The 20,511-nt window shown below is 38.8% G+C and overlaps 1 pseudogene; it reads left to right on the plus strand.

Annotated features, from left to right (window-relative positions):
- LOC114256987 (putative aquaporin PIP2-2) overlaps positions 1–20,511 on the plus strand; it is a 73,227-nt pseudogene that overhangs the window by 30,736 nt on the left and 21,980 nt on the right.

Raw genomic sequence — 20,511 nt, forward strand, 5'->3', positions numbered from 1 at the left:
CTCGGAACGACTCAAGACAAGAATCGAGACAAGACAAAAGACACGACACACAGACGTGCACAGGGAGCCTGTTTCACCGGGTATTGTTTCCCACCCTCTCTCATTTGTGATCCTCACATCACTCGGCCCTCAAGCTCTATTTTTCTAAAAAAAAGCCCTTTTCTTACTTTTTCTCTCATCGCACATCTCTCTATTCTTCAATCTCTCATTTTTCAATCCCTCCCCTGGGTGGTTGATGGATAAACTGGAAATTGTGGGCTCTTGCCCCAAGCATTCTGCTAGATTCTCTTCTTCTGCTCACAACAGTGAGTTTCTCCCAGAGAGGGGCTGTGCTACAACTGGACGGGTAGCAGATCTGCAGCTGACATCGGTTGACGATACTCTGCTGGGGAGTTTGGACGTGATCAGATCTGTCCAGATAAAGGAGTGGAATATCCTAATCCATTCCAATTTGTGCTTCGCACTTGGCTTGATACCTCGTTGCGTGGAGGATGTGAGAGCCTTCTGCCCTTTTGCGGTCAGCTTCAGTGGTGCCCTTTTCTGGCAGGTAGAGTGCCCTTTCTGGCAGATGCATTGGCAACGGGAGAAAGACAGGAAGCCTGACTCAACTGTGCCCCTAATTCATTATTTTGACCATTTTTTGTTTTTGCTTTTTACTGAAACCATTTTGACCAATATGAGAGTCAGATTAACATACTTGTTCAATTTTTCGATTTGAAAACCATGGAAGTTAGGTTATGAGCACTGAAAATTTTCCCTTTTTGGGTCCAAGAAATGGTCCGGTTTTGGAAAAGATGGAATAATTTTCGAGAGATCAGTCAACCTCAGTAAAAATTCTCAAAAATTATTTTTGCAAACGGCCAATGCTCAACAAGCACGGAACCTACTCTTGAGATGCGCAACTTCAGATCCGAAGGAAAATTGCCCCTTGCTTGAAAAGAGCTGCACGGCAACGGAAAGTTGCCCCTTGTTTGAATGGCACCGCGGCACACTGTATGGCAACGGAAAGTTGCCCCTTGTTTGGATAGCATCGCAGCGCATTGCAATCAGTCCTCAGAGTGACGATGACAACCGAACTCTCGGATACAGAGAAGGCAAAGATGATCAAAACCATTACATGGACACAGTTGATTTTGAAGTGTTTTACGGCTGGACTTCAGAATGAAGTTGCCTACGTATCCCAAAGATGGGAATCAAGCCTTACGTAGTTCGGGGTTAAGGTACACTCGGGTATTAACCTCTCCTTTTTTAGGCTCTAACTTTTGCCAAGGCGCCCGTCGCGGGTTTTCGACCTTGCGAGCTTTGTTTTTCTTTTCTTTTCAATTCTTTTCATTTCTTTTTGATTTTTTTGTTTTTTTTGTTTTTTTTCTTTTCTTTTCTTTCTTTTCTTTTCTCCTTTTTTTTTTCTTTTCTTTTTTGTTCTTTTCCTTTTTTCCTTGCTCTAACTTTTGCCTGGGTCGCCCTTCCGGGTTTTCGACCCAGCGAGCCTCTCAAGGGTAAAAGTGTAGCTTTGTCCATGTCAAATGGTTCTGAGATCTCGAATCCGTCTGAATCCAGGAGAGTGACTTTTGTTCGCTGACAATGCAGGAGTCCATCCCATGGGGGCCGGATTTGCCCCTAGTGTTGTAGATCGGAACTCAATTTTTCTTTAACAATACTTTCTCTTTCCTCCCTCTGGGATTTGGTGTTCTTGCCGGTCTTCATTGATTTGCAGGATGACCAATCTTCGGCTCTTCGAGCACATCTGGCATTTTTGCCCCTAGTTCCAGGGATACTTCTGATCTAGCTTTGCAAGCTTCTTTTGATGACATCTGATCTTCTTGGTCTGACTTCCCTGCCCCTAATTCATGGGCTGCTTCAAATCAGGCCACACAGGCTTCACATTGTGGTTGATCGTTGAACCTTCTGAATACAAGTTCAAGGTTTGAAAATGAGGGGTCGAGTCTCGAGGCTGAGAGCGATCCTAGGCTGCACAATCTCAAGAGCGATTCCACACAGGTCTTCGCAGGATCGCGCAAAACATTTTTTTTTTGAAATCTTTTAAGAAAGCAACTAGTCGCTCGCGCTGAAGACAGTGTGGGACCAATCTGGATCAAGCCAGGATCCTTCTCAGTACTCATATTAACAAGCATGATCTCGATCATTAAGGGCTTAGCATGCCTCTCTTTCTCTCAATTGATTAAATTTTGCAAAACCCAAGGAATTCTTTCCTCTTTGTTTTTATCACAATGTTTCGAAAAACGTTTTGGAAAACTTAGGTCATTACAATGACTTCAAAGGCACAGAAAAGGCAGGCGAAGAGCACTGTCATGTCATTCAAACTTCTGACACAACTGGCACACGGCAGAAGCAAACACAAGAGTATGAAAATTGCTGCTGTTTCATTCAAATCTGTTGGCATAACTGGCTCCAAGGCAGAAACAGACTCAAAAGAAGGCAAAAAGACAAACGCAAAACAAGATAGTGATGTCCGAGGTAACACCCCCGGAATCACCCGACTCTTAACAAAACAGGACTGACTCGATACAACAAGACAGACCTGAAACAAAAAGACTGACTCAAAACAGACTCAAAACAACACAACAAGACTGACCCAATACCCAAGTCAGAAAGTACCAAAGCTAGTGTTCGCACATTGCTCAAAACTGTGCGTGTCAAACGCCACATCTGAAGTAAACTGAGCGCCGCCTGCAGGTGGTTCATCCCCCGATCGCACCGCATTATCCCCCAGGTTCACTGATCCAATGACGATAGACTTTGTTGAGTTGGTGTGATGATGACCTTATTGTCAATCAGATCTTGTATTTCGTGGCGAAGACGGAAACAACCATCAGTGACATGGCCGACTTGCTGATGAAAGGCACAGTACTTGGTCGGATCATGGGAGGAAGGAAGTCTATCTGGCAGTGGTCGCGGCTCTAAGGGTTTCAAATTCCCCTCTCTCAAGATCCTAAAGGCCGCTGATAGAGACATGTACAGTGGTGCGAACACCCTCTGGCCTCGAGGTGGATATTTTGAGGTTTGTGGATTTTTACTGGGCGCACCAGCAAAGGGATTGGCAGGCGTTGACTGGGTTTGCTGATCGTTTCCGAGCATGGGATTAGGGTTGAAGGGAACATTCCTAGTACAAAGGCCCATCTCCCGGCTTGCCCCTTGATTTAGACTGCTCTCATTCTGAGTGGCGAAAGTGTCATCCACAGTTTTTGCGACAACTGCGAGGACTTGCTCTTTGTTCAGTCCCACAGCTTTCAAAGCCTCAATATCCCAGCGAAGGTGTTCATGGTGACCATTTCCTGCTCCTACCTTGCTCTTACCCGTCGCTTCCGCTTTGTCAAGAGATTGGCCTTCTTCCAATGCAACCCGTCCCAAAGTTGGGGAGCCTTTAGACATGAACTCCCTGGTACGTGATGTGGTTGATGATGGGGCCAAAACCCCAAAGGCTAGATCTGCCACAGTTCTCTGAAGATCTTCGATCATCTTCATCAGCTCAGAAGTAGTGGGTTCATGGGTTTGAGATAATTGGGGTTCAGATGCACCCATCATGCATAAGTTCATGCTTTCCGGGATAAACACCTCAGGCTTGGGTAGATGGGCCGGGGTGATGTATACGCTGGGGTCGTAAGGGACGGCCAGTGTGTGGATCAGATTGAGATGTGGATGAGGTACTTGGTCATCGGGGGCTGAAGGTGGAGCTATCGTCCGGTTGTCGATGAGATTTTGGACCTCATGACGAAGGCGGTAGCAACGGTCGGTGCCATGACCGCACTGCTGATGGTACATACAGTACTTGGAGGGATTATGTCTGGCTGGAAGTGGGTTAGGCAGAGGTTGAGGATCGAGGGGTTTGAGATGCCCTCTTTCCATCAAGGCTTTTAGTGCGCTAGTCAGGCTCATATAGAGGGGAGTGAAAGTTCTGCCCTGAGCTCGGGCTGGACCGGCTGTTTGTAGGCTTGGTTTGCCAAAAGGGTTGGCTATGGCGACTGCATTGATCTCGGTGGGTTTGGGAATGACGCTACTACCAACATTGGTACTCCCTGCAATCGCCCTCCTTGTCGGTTCACTTGTTCTGGGAATGATCCCGCTGTTGAACGCATTCTCGACCTGAACCCCCAGTTCATGCAAACTTTTGAAAGTGAATAATGGAGCGACTATCAACTTTTGCAACATATCATGCTCGAGGTTTCGCACCATCATTTGCACTTGATCCCTCTCAGAAGGACGATCTGTCATCTGTGCTGCCTTTGCCCTCCACCTTGCTACTAATTCCACAAAAGGCTCTGTTGGGTTCTGGCGGGTTGTTTCAAGCTCTTGCATGGTCATTTCAACTTGGGTATTGTAGGAATACTGATCAACAAAGGCCTCAGCCAATTCTTCCCAGTCTTGCTTCACTTTGTCCTCCAACTTAGTGTACCAAGTAGCTGCTACACCCGACAGGGTTCTTCCATATAGAGAGAGTTTCTGTGGCTTAGTCAGTCCCATCGGCTTTAGGACATCCAAGAAAAGTCGGATATGTACCATTGGATCTCCAGACCCGTCGAAACGGTCAATACATGGCATTTTTGAATCTGTCTGGGAGCCGAACGGCAGCCTCGGTGTGCCCATCCTCAATGTCGGGAATGGAGTTAAGGCCCTGGGCCTTTTTGAATTGCTTCTCAAGGTTCGCAATCTTCACTGTAGTCGGGTTGAGCTCATTAACATGAAAGGGTCGAAGCCTCTCAGTAGGCTGCACCAGGGGTCTGAGCACCTGAGCTTGAGTCAACCTTTCCCGAGAATTCAGACACGGCAAATCTTCAACCGGCGGAAGTGGGTCAAAGTTTGGCTGGGGTTCCAAAGCTGGATGTGAGGTAGATACCCCAGGTGGGCGCTGCGTTTCAATACTGGTCTCAGCCTGCATGGCAGTTCCCTGATTTAACGCTGCTATCACGGCCACAAATTCTTCTGAACCCTGTGCCATCATGGTCTGCTAAGTCCGAACAAAGGTGGTGTGGCTGGTGACTGTCGGATCAGATGAACCAATGAGCCCTGTTTGGCCCTTCTTTACCTTTCCTCGGCAAAAGAACACTGGTTGCCCTTGAATTGAATTTCTGACCTAACAAAGTCTATCAGCACTAGTCCAATGTACCCGGGGGATATCGGAGCCTTCTGAAGCTATGGTTCCAGGACTACCTTGCAAAAGAGAAAATAGACAGCGTCTCAGCTCGGATATAATCATAGTGGAATGACTGTGCTCAATACTGATCACTGTTCCCCAAATATCTGTCCCAAAATTGATACCCTCAGGTAAAACTGATTCCCCAAATACTGATGCCCACAGGCCTGATGCCCAAACTTGCAAACTGATATATGCATTCCTATAAAGATACACTCTAAAAGCACATAGCAAGTAAGAGAGAGCCAAAACACCCCTATGTTGGGGTAGGGTTTCCCTGTCCTATTTTGTCAGGAGCTAGGGTTTCACTATGCACACAGCAGTTCTCAAACAACCTAACATCGGGTAAGCAGCCTGTCCTAATTTGGAATGGTCACTATGGATCCGAAAATGTACTAGGTCGAGTGGTCAAAAAGGGTGCCCCGGTAAAACCGGGGTTTGTGTTCCCATACTGTCAGAGCCCATAGCCGGTCAGCCTTACAGACATGCCTTGACAAGACAAGCCTCCGGTAAACCGTTCAGGAATGGCAGATGGCAAACACGGTGTCCTAGGCGCACCAATGCACATGCAATGCAAAGAAACACATAAACGAAATCAGAACAGGACATCATGAGTTCGAGTCAACCTCTCTAAAATCCGCAGCAGAGTCGCCAGAAACTGTAACAAGCCCGCGGAGGGACCCTCGCTACAGTTCGGACTCGATTTGTGTCACGGTTCTTAATCTGAACCAAAGAGTCCAAATCTGGAAAATCATTTTGAGAAACAGATTTTTGAAAAAGTAGTGCCAAACATGGACTGCTTTGCCAGATACAGAGTCGCCACCTAAATATTTTAAAATGGGGAAATTTAGGAAACCCTGACTCGGTGCCGAAGGCCACATGTCCGTCATCACCGGAGTTGTCTCGGCTCGGGAGCTTGGGTACGATCGGGGAAGGTCAGCTATGACCACCCCCTTTCGCCCGGTCTGAAGACCGGCCTCTACTAACCGTGATATCCGTTTTTGAAAACTTTATGTGTTCTTAAACCAATTGTTAGCCTAGAATTACTATGTTATGCGCGCAGCAAACAAGTATAGACCAAATCGCCCAAATTGGAACAAAACATTTCATGTTTGTTTTGAAAATGGTTTGCTACTCGCAAGTAGGCTAAAATGCGGATTTTGCCACCCTCAAGTGGGCTTTTAGAAAAGATGATTTTGCCACTATCTAGTGGGCTTAAAACTCATAGTTTTAATGCATTATTCCAATTTAGGTAATTCAACCTCCATCCACAGGCATTCAAGCAGTTATATCACATAAGCAGTTAGCCTCATGGTAATCATGCTATCATGGCAACATTCACACGCATGCGATATGCTGAAGCATAAAAGCTTACCTAGTACTCCGTGCCAAAACAGTAAACTAGTTAGCAAAATGTGCGTGTCCTAGTTCATGTTAAATTGTCTAATGCAACACATACAAGATGCAATTTAGATAGGCTCGGTTAACCTAAGCATGGCATATGTAATGCGATCAATTATCACATATTCGATTTGTAAATTGAAGTACAAATGCAGTTAGCGTGATGTACCGAGCCCAATACATGCAGTACAAATGCATGAATGCACGCATGCATGGCATAAGGTATTCTGAATTTAAACATGCCCTAATCTACCATCGTAAGCAGGTAAATAAAAGGGAAGAACGAAGTGGGGTTGGAAGACATACACACCACCCACACACACTTATTACAGATTTTCCCTCACTCGGAGGGCCCAAATAAATATTACAGTCCCAAATAATAAACAAATAAAATTATTACAGAATTTCTAATTAATTAAAAGAAAGGATGCAAAAGAAAAAATGAGGGTGGCCACAGCCTCTGCCTCGGAATGCGCGAATGATGCATGCTTGGATCCGTCTCGCCCGGAAAGCCCGTACCATAACAATGCCACCTCTGTTAATACTGCCCTATCTCTCTGAAAATTGCCAAAACTCCAGGACAGGTTCCTTGCATGCTGCAGAGCACCACCGGCTAGGGGAAATTCCCACCGGCAGTTCACAACTTCCATCGGCTGTTTATTGGGTCACCGGCATTTCAAAAAGTGCCGGTCGGCAGAAGCTTCCTGCAGAAGACAGTTTTGACAGCAACAGAGAATATACAGTATATGGCATAGGATTTCGGGCACATTTATGCATAGACACACTCCCTATCATGTAATGGACTCAAGGGAACATGGCCCTCGACCCTCGGGCCACCAATCACGCATTTCGATGCATGATGGCCAAAGAGTCAAGTATGCATTTCAATGTCAAATGCAATGCACACAAAACATACAAGGGACCCAACCTCAATCATGGTTGGTCAAGAGGCGAGGCAATGCACAACAATGCATATGCGACCTAAGCATGCAAGCAAACATACAAACATGCAATGTAACTACATGGCACACACAATGCTAACAACATAACATGCACAACGTATTGAAACATGGCATACACAATGCAAGATGGGCTTACACCAATACAAGTGGACCTCAGCCACACTCACATAGGAGGCCATAAGATAAAAATGAAGTGCCTCGAAATGCGTGCACACGGGCACGCAAACCGAGGCAATGGCATATGCAATGCAATGGCATGAATAGCATATAGAATGCAACATGGGCTTATACTAACATGAGAGAGCCTCAGCCACACTCACATAAGAGGCTGATGGATGAAAATGAAGTGCCTCGAAATGCGTGCACACGGGCACGCAAACCGAGGCAATGGCATATGCAATGCAATGGCATGAAAAATGATATGCAAACATGCTAATGGGATTTCAGCACTGAAATGTGGGGGAAAACAGCCCCGAAATGAGGCGAAAGCACACCCGATGCATGGAATAGTCCCGAAATGCGAATTTAGGCACCCGAAATGGCCTATAGCTATGCCAAACATGAACGATATGGACATGGAATGTAAATACAGAAGCAAGGAAGCTCCAAAATTAGCGTTTTACTAGTACAAAACATGGTCAAACAGCAAACCAAGATAGGGCAAAACTAGCATGCAAGAAATGGCCCTAAACATGAGATTAAAAAGAAACTCATAGGTGCTGGCCCCAAACAGGTTAGGGTCCTTCAACAATGTTGAAGAGGGACCCAAAATAAGACTATTTACAGTTTATGGCAGCCCCAAAAACAGTATACAAATATATTAGAAATGCAATGCAAAAATGAGGCTCAAAAGTGGCTATAACATGAGGTATACAAAAAATTCACCAAACAAGAAAATACCCTTAATAAAACATGTTCAGGAGGTCAAAATAAAGCCACTTTTAGTTCGGACCAAGGTCCAAAAACAGCAAAATCTGGGGCTGCCAAGACATACAAAAATGGGACCAAAAAGAGGATATAAAGGGAAGTACAACATGGAAGTCCCAAACAGTATTGAGCCCTTCTTAAATGTTGAAGAGGGGCTCAGAATAAGCCTATTTTAAGTTTACCTCAGACTCGAAAACAGATAACACATAGGCTAAAAGAATCATGCAAAATAATGGCATACAAAGGGGTAATGAAGAAAGTGCCAAAAATAAGCTTCAAACTGTAATAAGCCCTTAACGAAACATGGAATATAGCTCAAGAAAATGGCATTTTATGTTTTGGTCGGAGCTCAAAACAGCAAGCAAAGAGGCTAAAAAAATGAGGCAAGAAATGAGCTAGAAAGAGGGAGAAGAGTGCTCACCCTTGAAGACCCAACCTTTGCTGCCTCTAGGACTGAAAAATGTTGCCTCTTAGCTGCTGGAAAGCCACTCCTATCTGCTGGAATGGAGTAGTGGTGGTGGTGCTTGGTAGTGATGAAGGAATGATGCAAGGGACTTGGATGCTTGAGCTTGAAAGAGAGAGATGGAGGGAGATATATGGAGGGATGTATATATCAATTCCAGCTGGTTTTTCTAACCTAGTATAAGGAAGAGGAGAGCTTCCTTTATAGGCAAAACAAAGTGTAAAGCTTCTTGAGGAAGCTAACCAAGGGTGCATATCCTCCATACACGTGTATGGAGGATCCATTCTGTGCCCTCCAGCTGGCACAGCTGGCATATACTCAATCTGCAGAATGCTCCGGAAGGTCGTCGGCCAGCAAAATTTTCCGGTCAGCACAATAAAGTGCCGGTCGGCACAATAAATGTCCGGTCGGCACAATAAATGGCCGGTCGGCACAATAAATTGCCGGTCGGCACAATAAATGGCCGGTCGGCACAAACAGAGTGCCGATGGGTGGCCGGTGAGGTCAAAAAGTGCCGGTGGATGTCCAGATTGAAGCCCCGGAAGTTAGCTTTCCAATGGCGCAAACCTTGCATTAAAAGTTCTTCTGTGCAAAAGGTTATGCCCTTTTTCGTGAAGCCGCGCAGATTCGATCCAACCAGGATGATGCCCGACTTCAACTGATCATATCTCCCCCACCCGGACTTGGCTCTAGGAGATTCTTGAGTGCAAAATGAAGCCCCGGACGTCTTATTTCCAACGGTGGTGACCTCATAACTAAACTCGAAGTGTACAGATAGATAAGCCCGATTCAGCGAGGGCTGCTCGACTCGCTTCTACCCGGATTCATGCGGAACTTCTCCCAAATTAGTTTTCTCCTCTCCTTTCCTCTTTTCTTCAACTCCAAAACCCTAAACGAAGTGTTTTGAAAGATTTTCTTCTCTTCTAGCCGAAGAAACTGATTCTTTGCCCTGTACATCTCTCAACACCGAGCAAACCATCAGTAGTGCCCATGTCTTAAGGGCGGTCAAAAATGGGGTGTCTACTGCGCGTTCCGGCGAGGACTTCAGGCACTCAAAACGAATACATGCAATCACAATCATCGTGTGCACAAGCGATGACATCCAAGTCTTGAGGACGGTCAAAAATGGGGTGTCTACATTATCCTTCGAAGCTTTTCTACAATAATATCCCTTCAAGGCATATGTATATAATTTGCGACATCTAGTCACAATTTTATGCTCATTCGAAGCACTTTATTGGTGCCGTTATATCATTCGAAGCACTTTGTTGATATTATTCGAAGCATTTTGTTGCTAGATTAGTCATGTGCTTGGTTTGGCCCTTCAAAAAATGTAAGTAAACATCAATTTTAAGGGCCGCGAGGGGTAATGTTGGCACCACAAATCTGTAATTTTTATTATTTATATAATTGCAAGACACGTGGCATTTCCTACTCATTTGGAGGTTATGGGAAGTTATGAATCATTAAACATATGTGAAAAAGTGATGGAGAATGTGGAGGATCATGGGGCATAATGTGGAAGAACATAGAGGAAAAGTGGAAAACATGGAGCATGAATTGGAGGTTAAAGGAAGTTATGAAGACATGGAGGGATCTGTGGCATTGTGGGAATGAAGATGGAAGAGTGGAGAGTTTTAGGTGGTTATTGGGTAGTTATTATTGGAAGTTTTTTCCAACAAATATTTGCCTATAAATTGCCATTTATGGCTACATTGTAAAGGGATCGAGAACTCAAATCAAAGACAATTGATTTCAATATTTCTTGTCATTTTCCTTATCTTAGGAGTAGTTTAACACAGATTTATATTTTGAAGCATTTGTTTTCAGCATTTCCTTTTCAAAGCATTTTATGCACTTTTTTTTGAAAGCATAAGAGTAGAGGTAAGTAATTATTACTTTGATTGTTCACTCAATCATCTTTCTCCATCTCCCTCATTCTTCTTTTAATTTTTCTTTTCTCTACACTTGGCAATTTTGAAGTCCTCTTTGTTGAGGCAAAAGAACCGTCAACACAATCTCTTGATAAATGACTTGAATTTAATTTGTAAGGATTTTTCAATCCTTATTGGCACGCTCGCATTTATGATATTTTCCTTCATAGGAAAAATAAGCCAACAATTTTTGGCACACCTAGTGGGACGTCAAGTGTAAGAAATGAAAAATGAATTTGATTCATCCATTTCAAATAGCCTAGATGAAATCTATTGGCATAAACAAAAAAATTTGGATCTTCAAGAAGAGATCCATTTCTTGATGAAATAAACTTTCATCCCTTACAATATTATTTGGTGGAAGAAAAACGGCACCATTTAATTGGAGAAATTCATTAACTTGATATGGAAATTTGCCAATGGAATGGTGAGTTGTCAACTCTCACTACCAAGTCTTCAACTGAGGCTTTAATGACTGGAATTGGTGAGTTTTTTCAAAAATTTTCCATGGTTGAAAATAGCAAAAGCAAAGAGTTGATTTCATCAATGGCTCGGGGGGTTCAAGAACCCATTTTTAAAGAGCCAATTTATGAAATTAACATAATGAAAGAGCATGTTCTTGAGCCAAATTTGGCTAAGAATGAAGTTCCATGCATGGCTTAAGGAGTCCAAAAACCAATTTTTAGAGTCAAGTCATGAAAATAACATACCTATGGGGGATTTTCATAAGCCATAAATGGCTAACATGGAAAAACAGCCCACTTTGCCAAATAATTATGAAAATCAATTCGGCGAAAGTCATTTTTTAAGACCAAACATGGTCAAGAAGAATGAACAAGCCACTGTTCATGAATTCAAAATTTTGACATTTTTCAAAGTGTCAAAAAATATGAATTTTCATGGTCACGCTATACCATGATTTTTGTTGTTCAAAATCCATTTTGGATTTGTGGATCACATCAAACGTTGACTTTGACGGAATGGCTAACAAAAAATATTTTGTTATCGCAATATATTGGGGCAAAAATATGGTTATTAGTTGATCCATAAAACCATCATCATTTGGTTTTGTGGTTACCTACAAAACATGTCCCAAGACACTTCGAAGGATGTTATTAAGAACATGTGAGGGTTGTTCATCCAACTATTTGGATTTGGTTCAAAGGGATGTCAGAAGCACTCTCGAAGGACGACTTTGATCCTTTAGTAACATATGTGACTTTCGAAGGGTGGTTTTGTCATCAATAAACACCTTCGAAATGTAACATGGAACGAGAAGGCTTTCGAAATGTGTACCTCCCTTCAAATATATGCAAAATGGCAATTAATTAATTGTCAAATAATGCCTATTTTGGCATGATAATTAGTAGCTTTACTGATAAACATTTTTATAGCCATTTGTTACATGAAAATGTAACTAGTATTCTACAAAAGTTGGTTCGAAGAATAATGGTTTTAGTGTCTTTGGAGAATTAATTATTGGTTCGAAGCATAAAATTAATATTTTTATTAATTATGTGTGAACCAGAACATATAAAATTTGAATAACCACAATGTTGGCCAAAAGTTGCTTTGAAAGCCATTTTGCCATAATTTTGTAAGCTTCGAAGCACTCCGTCTTGCATCAACAATAGCTTCGAAGAAACAATATTGGTGGTCATGAACCTTCAATGTTGGCCAAAAGTTGCTTCGAAAACCCTTTTGCCATAATTTTGTAAGCTTCAAAACACTCCATCTTGCATCAACAACAGCTTCGAAGAAAAAATACTGGTGGTTGTGAACCTTTGAAGCTTTGCCGAGTATTTGCAAGGATGTAATTCTTCCTTTGTTGGCACTTTTGACCTTCAAAGGATGATTTTGGTCCTCTATACCACCTTCGAAGCGGGTTATTTAGCATGTGTAACAGTTTGCTAAGGTGAATCATTGGCTTTGCCTTGAAAATATAAGGTTATCCTTCGAAGCTTTTTTGTAATAATATCCCTTCAAGGCATATGTATATAATTCGCGACATCAGTCATAATTTTATGCTCATTCGAAGCACTTTATTGGTGCTGTTATATCATTCGAAGCACTTTGTTGATATTATCCAAACCATTTTTTTGCTTAGATTAGTCATGTGCTTGGTTCGGCCCTTCAAAAAATTTAAGTAAATATCATTTTTAAGGGCCGCGGGGGATAATGTTGGCACCATAAATCTGTAATTTTTATTACTTATATAATTGCATGACACGTGGCATTCTCCTACTCATTTGGAGGTTATGAGAAGTTATGAATTATTAAACATATGTAAAAAAATGATGGAGAATGTGAAGGATCATGGGGCGTAATGTGGAAGAACATAGAGGACAAAGTGGAGAACATGGAGCATGAAGTGAAGGTTAAAGGAAGTTATGAAGACATGGAGGGATATGTGGCATTGTGGGAATGAAGATGGAAGAGTGGGTAGTTTTAGGTGGTTATCGGGTAGTTATTGTTGGAAGTTTTTTCCTATAAATATTTGCTTATAAATAGCCATTCATGGCTGCATTGTAAAGGGATCGAGAACTCAAATCAAAGACAATTGATTTCAATATTTCTTGTCATTTTCCTTATCTTAGGAGTAGTTTAACATAGATTTATATTTCGAAGCATTTATTTTTAGCATTTCCTTTTCAAAGCATTTTATGCACTTCCTTTTCGAAGCATATGAGTAGAGGCAAGTAATTATTACTTTGATTGTTCACTCAATCATCTTTCTCCGTCTCCCTCATTCTTCTTTTAATTTTTCTGTTCTCTACACTTGGCAATTTTGAAGTCCTCTTTGTTGAGGCAAAAGAACCGTCAACACAATCACTTGATAATTGGCTGGAATTTAATCTGTAAGAATTTTTCAATCCTTGCTGGCACGCTCACATTTATGATATTTTCCTTTGTAGGAAAAATAGGCCAACAGATTGGTTACAAGAGCCAAACTGACCCAACCAAGACTACTGATCCCTGTGGTCGTGTTGGAATCCTTGGTATTGCTTGGGCCTTTGGTGGCATGATCTTTGTCCTCGTTTATTGCCCTGCAGGCATCTCTAGCGAGTACTTGTTCTTCGAAAAATTATTCAGTAGTTTCAGAACGTTGGAGTTGTTTTTTTTATTAATGGTGGGGGATTCAGAAATTTGTGGGAGGGGATCAATAAAAAATTACTTAGATTTTAAGGGGCTTAAGTGATATTATGTAGAATCTGGAAGATAAAATGCTATTTTTTTTAAGGACAAATTATAGATACACCTCCTGAAATTTGCTTAAAATATGGATTGTCCCTTGTGATTTAAAAAATTACAAATACTCTCTTATCAAAATTTTTTATTTAACAGAATTAACTGAAAAAATAAAATTTCTAACGATTCTCTTATACAATAATAAAATTACTCGAATTATTAATTAAAATATATTTCTAACATCATTAATACAGCGATCTCGGTTTTTCCCTTGTCATTTACTATATTTCGAACTCGAGTTCCATGGTTGTATGTTGTTGTCTATACCTTATTTCCATCCTTTATTCTTTGTATTTGAGTTTTTGGTTGTGTTGGGTGAGTTTGCAGCATGTTGGTTGCTTTCCTTTCAAAATCTGTGTTGCCCAGGATTTGGTCTCCCCGATCGAGCGGGACTTTTCACGCTCGAGTGAGACTTTTTACATTTGCTCCTCCGCTCGAGCGGCCAGTCTGACGCTCGAGCGAGATTTTTTAGTCTTCGGCATTTTTGCAGGTCTGCAAATGCTGGAAGTGTGCTTTCGACGTACGAACGTCCAATTTCACGCTCGAGCGGGGCTTCCCACGTTCGAGGGGACTGCGCGTATTTCAGTCCGAGAAGAGGTCATTTTGAACCATTTTTTCTTCTCTCTCTCTCTCTAAGATTTTTTCATAAGGCTTGTTCTTGAGCTTCTCTCTCTACATTTTAACTTTTCTTTTAGGTTTTATCTAGATCCGTTAGGATTTCCACCCTAGTGCCTTTGAGAAAAAGATAGGGCTTGTCAAGGTCTTCACTTTGATCCGAAAAGAAGTAGATTTCGGCATTTTTGGAGTTTGTCTGTTGTGTGGTTTGTCTTCTCCGTTTGAGATAGGGATAAACTACTCTTTTTCATGAGTTTTAACATAAATTTTTGTCATTTTGTATAAATGGTGAGTTATGGAAATTTTGGGGAGTTAGGGCTTTGAATTTGAAATTATAAAAGAGGGCTTTTCAATTTTCATACTCCATGTGTGCATAGGAGGTCTTGAAAATGGGGTTTTGTGAGTTTGATTGGTGAAATTTGGTCTTAGGATCAATGTTTGAGAAAAGGGAGAAATGCCCTGGTGGTATTTAAACAATTAATTTGTATAATTAATTTAGAAAATTGTGGGAATATGAAATTGATTTGAAAGTCATGAAATTGGATGGGATTGGGATTAATTGGTGTAGTTGGATTGATGAATCTCTCACCGATGGAAAATGTGATAAATTATCTGTTTGAGATATTTATTTGTCTGTGTAGAAATAACTGCTTTGGGCTATCGGTGGAGGATAGTCTTGATTGTTGTAGACAATGCATGATGATTAGGAGAATTGAAACTAAGCAATTGGATTAAGTCATTGAATGTGACGGTGGAATTAACACATTGAATATGTGAATTGTTGGGTCATTGTATATGACTATATGTTTAAATACATTGTATATGTATATTGTGTAGGAGGAGATAGGGGATGTACTCCGTTTGTTTGGGAGGAGATAGGGGATGGATTCCAATGATAACTAAGTTGGCCAGAGTGTCCTGGGTGCAAGTCCCGAAATCTTTTATATTTATGGGTGTCGGTTCCCTCGGACGTAGTTCCGTAAAATGGCATGTGAATAGACGTGTTGAATGATGTTTGTTATTGAAGCGTCATTGTATGAGTCGTAGTCTCATTTGAAACAGTTTGGATAATATCGGATTATGTTAATGGGTTAATGTGATTAAATGATGGGAAATAGATTGAGCATGATGAAATTGTTGATTGGTCATTGAATGGTACAAGTTGGTTTATAAGGTTAAATATTTATCAAATGCTAATGTCTTAGTTATTTCCCATGTTTGGTTTAGCATATCTCTATTGGGGTTTGGCTCACCCTATTTGGGACACCATTTTCAGGTACAGAGGACATGCCGCCTCCAAGGTCTCTTCTTGGGTGATTTGAGGGTTGAAGACTCTCTTTTTGGTTATTTTGTTTTGTTGTTACATGTATATCCAAGCCATGAGCTTTCTTCGTATAGAGTTAGACTCTTCTTTTGTTGTAACCAAGTGTTGACTTGGAAAGTTATGAGCCCGTAGAGCATTTACTTTTGTTGTCAACATGTAATACTTTTTGTAAAGAACACTCTGATGAATGAATATATTTTATTCTCCTATGTCTATGGATTTTATGAATGATTGACTTATGCATTTATTTTGAGGGCGTGACAATTAAAAATTATTAATTAACTTGATAATTTATTAATAAAATGAACAATTAATTATGAAATTAGAAACATTAGGGGATGAAATATAATTTTCAAAACTACAGTGGACAATTTATATTTTAAACAAATCTCAAAGATGTATTTGTAGTTTACCTTCTTTTTAATATATACACACTATGAATTGCATGAGATTAATGATACTATTGTAAAGTTTAAAAGGGCTGAAATAGAATTATTACGAATGCTAACAAGTTTAATATTAAACTCATATAAAGTGTTTGGAAATAGTGAAAGTCAAAAATAAAATTTCGAAATTAATGAAGTGTTTTGTGTTTCAGCCTTTCAGGGACACTTTTGAGTGAGAATGGGAGGTTAAAAGATGCTTTCTTTTATTATTTTAATTTTTATAAATATTCAAAATTATATTGGGCTAATGAAAAAATGTGAAATTTAAGATGTGGCTCCCGCCCACCCTTCTAATTAGTGATGCCACGCCAATTATTTTATTTTATTTTATTTTATTATTATTATTATTTTTTTCATGAGATCGATTTTATCTCCTCTTTATTTGGCTAAAACTTAAATAACCAACATAACTTTTCAACTTATTTTTGAACTTCTTAAGCCCATCTCAATTAAACTATTTTAAAAATTACAAAATTTGAGTCAATTTTCAAAACAAAAGTATAATAATGCCAAAATTGATTTATTTATTTATTTAATTTTCAAGATTAGCTAGTTAGTCATGATGGATCTGAAAAGTAATGAATTTTGACCCATTAAGTAAGGTGAATTAAATAAAAAATAAGGGTAAGTTATAAATACACTTTTTGCGATTTGCTTAAAATATGAATTACCTCCTATGGTTCTAAAAATTACATTCCGCCTCCTAGAAGTTCTTAATTTCATAACAAATGACTCATTTTATCAATAATTCTTCAAGTCAATTAACAATTTTTAATAATTTCATAAATATATTTAAATTAATAATTCAAATAATTTTATTATTGTATAGGAGAGCAGTTAGAAATTTTATTTTTCTAGTTAATTCTGTTGAATAAAAAATTATTACAAAGATATATTTGTAATTTTTTAAACCATAGGGAAAATCTATTTTTTAAGTATGCATTAGGGGGTGTTTTTGTAATTGACTCAAAAAATTTATAAAAAAAATTTAAAGAAAAAAGGTAAGTTAAATTGACTCAACCCTGACTATTGTTGTGTGCCCTAGGACACTTGAAATTTTTTACCAATATTGAAATCACAACATCAATATATAGAGTTCCATATTTTCTTAGTTTCATATTGAAATTTCAGGGAAATTAATGGTGGTTTCTAGCTAGGAATGTGTCTCTGGTCCGAGCCATTCTGTACATTTGTGGCTCAGTGCTTCGGTGCCATATGTGGTTGTGGGTTGGTGAAGGCATTCCAAAAGGCCTACTACGTTGAGTATGATGGTGGAGCCAAAGAGCTCTCTTTTGGGTACAGCACCGGCACTGGACTCGCTTTTGAGATTATTGGCACTTTTGTCCTTGTTTATACGGTCTTCTCTGCTACCGATCCCAAGAGAAATGCCCACGATTCTCATGTCCTTTATAAGTATATATTAGTATTGATTCAAGTCTTATTATTACGCTATGCAACTTTTATTCTTCTATTCATCTACTTAAAAAAAAAAAATTTAAAAATGACTTGAGGTTAGGAAATCAAGCAAGCTTCAGTTAAATTGATAGCAAATCGAGCTCAAGTATCTTGATTTTTTTATATAGTAGAATACTTGAATCCTATATAAGCTTGTTGATTTGAGTTATTCAAGGCAAGCTAAAAAAATGAATTAGTTTCAAAATTTGTTCAAATTTAACTAGTTTACATAATAAATTAATTTTGAACAGTTGAGTTTTTTTTATGACATGTTTATCTTTGTAATTAAAGGTTTTGGCTGTTGGAAAAATGGTGTTTTATATGGCTTATGTTGGGCCAACTTTGAGCCCAAATTTGAGTGGGCCCCAAACGTCTTTTGGGTTGGGTCCGAAGAGGTGAAGTGTTCCTTACCGCGTGACAAGTCACACAGTGAAGACGGAACGCCAAAATCATCTATGAGTGAATGGAAAGTTGACGTCGTTTTCGGGTCTAACATTAATTTTTTAAATAAAATTCATTTGAATTTTTTCAATAAAAATTATTGTGGGAATTTAATTTAATTCTAAATTCAAATTTTGGATTCCTGAGTGGTTTCCTAAAACTTGTAATTATGAGAATTTAATTTATTTCTAATTTCAAATTTTAGATTCCTAAGTTGTTTCCTAAAATTTGTACATCTTTCTTTATTTATTAAACTATTTAAATAGTTTAATATATATATATATATATATATTTCAATAGTTTAAACAAATAAAGTTGCTACAGGTTTGACTTGGTCCACTACGGTTTACTTTTCAAATTGTCTGGAAGGAAATCAACTCCATGTGCAACAGTCAAACTAACTTTGAAAACTTGGTTTTCCTGTTCAAACATATTGATGCACATTTTCACTTCAAAATTGGAACTTGTTCGGGTCTTAAGTTTTGTGCCTATATATATACCCATCAATTCCAGCAGTCTTGGTACCCAATTATTGATTCGGAAAAAACAGTCTGTTAAGTTTCTTTGTGCTGTCCAATTTTTCTTTTGTGCATTATTCTTCATTTTAGTTTAGAATAAATATTCAGAGAGTTAGAACACAGGTTTGGTTCGCCGAATAATTTGTTTTGGAGTGATGCTGCAAATTGGTTAAGATCATTGTATCTTGGGAGATAGACGCCACTCAACCGTAAGCACCGTAAAAAAGGGCGAATCTGTCTTATGGACAGAGTGCCACACACTCGACTTGGTCTTTTTATTTTTAATTCGGTTCAATAAATAAATTCGGTACGTTATTTATTTATTTTGTTTGTATTAGTTTCAATTTATTTTATTTACACAGAAGATTGTTCCAACAATCTTAAGACATATTCAAATTATTATGTTTACAGAATTTTTCGTTTGTTTCCTTTTTCAATTCTTCGTTTATAGAAAATTATTTTCTACTGATTTACAAAATAATATTCTGGTTGGAAAAACAAATAGTGATTTTATGCTATTTGACAGATAGTAGTAATATACTGTCTATTTTCTTTGACAACTAGTAGAACGATACTAGTGTCATTAATAATTCAGAATATATTTTTGTGAAATTTTTTCAGAAATTAATTTTGGGTTTTAGAAATTATTTTCTAATTTTTCATTACTTGAAATTCTGTTTTAGTACTTTAATTATTGAAGTATTACAGAAATTAATTTTCTGTGTGGAATTAATTTGGTTAAATATAATTTTATTTTATTTCCAAATTAATTGAAAAATAAAAGTTATATTCTTATTTCTTTTATTTTACAAAAATTAAATTTTCTGTGTGGAATTAATTTGGTTGAATAAAGTTTTATTTTATTTCCAAATTAATTGAAAAATAAAATTTATATTCTTATTTCTTTTATTTTACAGAATTTAATTTCCTGTGTGGAATTAATTTGGTTGAATAAAATTTTATTTTATTTCCAAATTAATTGAAAAATAAAAGTTATATTCTTATTTCTTTTGTTTTACAAAATTTAATTTCCTGTGTGGAATTAATTTGGTTGAATAAAATTTTATTTTATTTCCAAATTAATTGGAAAATAAAAGTTACATTCGTGTTTCTTTTTATTTTTTACAGAATTTATTTATGTGAATTTGGTTTAATTTTCTGTGTAGTGTAAATTCTCATTATAATTTTGTTTTATAAATTAGAATTGATGGCTATTGACACTAATGCCCAAACAAGTACTACTGTGGTGGCTGCAATGATGCCAACCCCCTCTCTTGTTGTAACAGTACCGGTAAATCATGATGAAAAGCCAGAGAAGTTCTAAGGAACTGACTTTAAAAGATGGCAACAAAAAATATTCTTCTATCTTACAACTCTGAACCTGGCTCGTTTCCTCCGTGAAGATGCTCTTATCTTGAAAGAGGATGAAACCGACTGGCAAGTGGTTGTTGCGGTTGATGCTTGGAAACATGCCGATTTCCTTTGCCAGAATTACATCTTGAATGGACTTGATAACACATTATACAATGTCTAAAGTCCTATCAAGACAACAAAGGAACTTTGGGAGTCGTTGGAGAAAAAGTACAAAACAGAAGATGCTGGTTCAAAGAAATTTGTGGTTGGCAAA

This window comes from Camellia sinensis, chromosome 10 (genome assembly GCF_055761805.1).
Source record: "Camellia sinensis isolate YWXY chromosome 10, ASM5576180v1, whole genome shotgun sequence".
Lineage (NCBI taxonomy): Eukaryota > Viridiplantae > Streptophyta > Magnoliopsida > Ericales > Theaceae > Camellia > Camellia sinensis.